Source organism: Arachis ipaensis, chromosome B07 (genome assembly GCF_000816755.2).
Source record: "Arachis ipaensis cultivar K30076 chromosome B07, Araip1.1, whole genome shotgun sequence".
NCBI classification, from domain to species: Eukaryota; Viridiplantae; Streptophyta; class Magnoliopsida; order Fabales; family Fabaceae; genus Arachis; species Arachis ipaensis.
Genome location: NC_029791.2, coordinates 74,766,409 through 74,769,239, shown reverse-complemented (window position 1 = coordinate 74,769,239; position 2,831 = coordinate 74,766,409).

The following is a 2,831-nucleotide window of genomic DNA, read 5'->3' as shown; positions in this document are numbered from 1 at the left end:
GGCTGAAAATTGAGTTAAAACAACCCAGAAATCGCCCCCAGCGTTTTTCTGCATTTTTTGCATGTGGCGCATGTGACGCATCCGCGTCATCCATGCGTTCGTGTCATTTGTGCAGATTCCAGTCCATGCGTTCGCGTCAGGCACGCGATCGCGTCATTGTGATTTCCTCCATTCCGTGCGGTCGCGTGAGCCATGCGTTCGCATCGATATTCGCTGGTCATCTCCTTGGTTTCTTCTCTTTCTCTGCAGAAACATCATCGAATCCATCCAAATGCTACCTAAAATAAATAAAGTTGCACAAAACTCAAAATAGCATCCATAGTGGTTAAAATATAACTAATTCTTAATTAAACTCAACAAATTAGATGCAAATTCACTAGAAAAAGATAGGAAAGATGCTCACGCATCACAACACCAAACTTAAACTGTTGCTTGTCCTCAAGCAACCAAAAAACTAATATAAGCTTAGGATGTGAATTTGCATGAGAATGAGAGTTCGATTAAGCTCATGTCTCTTCTTATAGTGGGGTTTACAACTGCAATCTTGAACAGTTTTGGCATCTCACTTTATCCTTTTAAGTTCAGAATGATTGGCATCCATAGGAACTCCGAATTCAGATAGTGTTATTGATTCTCCTAGTTCAGTATGTTGATTCTTGAACACAGCTACTTTATGAGTCTTGGTTGTGACCCTAAGCATTTTGTTTTCCAGTATTACCACCGGATACATAAATGCCACAGACACATAACTGGGTGAACCTTTTCAGATTGTGACTCAGCTTTGCTAGAGTCCCCAGTTAGAGGTGCCCAGAGTTCTTAAGCACACTCTTTTTGCTTTAGATCACGACTTTAACTGCTTAGTCTCAAGTTTTTCACTTGACACCTTCACGCCACAAGCACATGGTTAGGGGCAGCTTGATTTAGCTGCTTAGGCAAGGATTTTATTCTGTTGGGCCCTCCTATCCATTAATGCTCAAAGCCTTGGATCCTTTTTACCCTTTGCCTTTTAGTTTAAAGGGTTATTGGCTTTTTCTGCTTGTTTTTTTTTCTTTTATTTTATTTTTTTTCTTATTTTTTTTTGCAAGCTTTGTGTTTTCACTGCTTTTTCTTGCTTCAAGAATAAATTTTATGAGTTTTTCAGATTATCAATAACATTTCTCTTTTTTTCATTATTCTTTCAAGAACCAACAATTTTAACATTCATAAACTTCACTATAAAAAATATGCACTATTTATGTCATGCATTCAGAATCACAGAAAATACCACCACATTTAAGTAAATAAGACTATTCTTCAATATAGACCCACTTTCTCATGCAATATATCACACCTGTATTTTTGACTTGAATTTAAGCTCAGTAAGTAATACATGAGACATCTTTTCAGAATTAAAGCAATAGGGAGAACTAAACTAGTCCTAGGATTCTAACTAATAAAGGATCATGCAATAAACAAAGCAAAATAATAGGAAACCGGAACATAACATAGAAAAAGAGGGGAGGAATAAAAATGAAAGGAACTCAACCACCTTAATTATCCTAGCGGTTGCTTTATTCTTCAGGTTGTGCTCCTCAGTGAAGATGATTCGCCTCCCTTTTGGTGCCATAGGAATAAATAGAAAACTTCTAAGTGAAGCATCAACACCAAACTTAAAGGTTTGCTTGTCCTCAAGCAAAGAAGAACTGAAAATAGAAAGAAACAAATATTATACTAAAATAAGAATAAAAGGATAGAAGAACAAGAGAGATTTAGGATTTGGGAGAGAGAATAAAAAATTAAAAACTGGCGGCGAACTGGTGGAGGTGCTGATAAACTCCAATTTTGTGGTTTATCTTGTGCTTATTTTGGGGATTTTATCAACTTTTCTCACATTTATTCAATGAATTAGCATGGTTTTGCAATTCTCCCTTGATTTGTGCATAAATGTGAAAACATGCTTTTTAGGCCCTAAAATTGATGATTTTAACTCACTTTAATTCTATTCGATGCCTTGATATGTTTTTGAGTGATTTCATGTTCATAAGGCAAGAATTGGATTGAAGAAGTGAGGAGAAAAGCATGCAAGTGGGAGAACTCATGAAAAAATGAAGGAACTGTAAAGTTGTCAAGTCTGACCTCTTCGCACTCAAACGACCATAACTTGAGCTACAAAGATCCAAATTAGGCGATTTCAGTTGCGTTGGAAATCTAACATCCGAGGCTTCGAAATGATATAAAATTTGCCATATATTACTTCGCGCTCAGGGGCGCGCACGCGCCATGTATACGTGCGTGCCGATTCTGCCCGTAGGTCCACTTTAGTGAAATCGCCCCCAGCGATTTCTAGCTCATTTTGGGCCCAATCCAACTCATTTCTGATGCTATTGAACCTAAGGATTGAAGGGGGAATGAACCAAGTAGTCATAGTTTAGTTTTCATCATGTTCTAGGTTAGAATTCTAGAGAGAGAGGCTCTCTCCTCTCTCTAGATTTTAGGGTAGTTTTAGTTAATTCTTCTTGGATCCAAGTTTTAATTCTTGTTTTGATTTAGTTTCTCCTTTTAATTTCTTGTTGTTATATCTCTACTCTTCTAGTTTTACTTGTCATTTCCTTTATTTTGTTACTTTTATGTTGATGAACCCTTGTTGGATTTCCATTTTCTTTTAATGCAAATTAATGTTTGATGTTCTTTTTATTGATGAATTGAGTTGTTGAATTACTTTTCTTGCAATTAGTAGTTGGTAGATTTATCATTCTTGCACTTTTACCATTCTTTCCTTGTATGCCTTCCAAGTATTTGATAAAATACTTGGAAGAATGTTAGAGTAGATTTTGAGTATTCTTGGCTTGGAA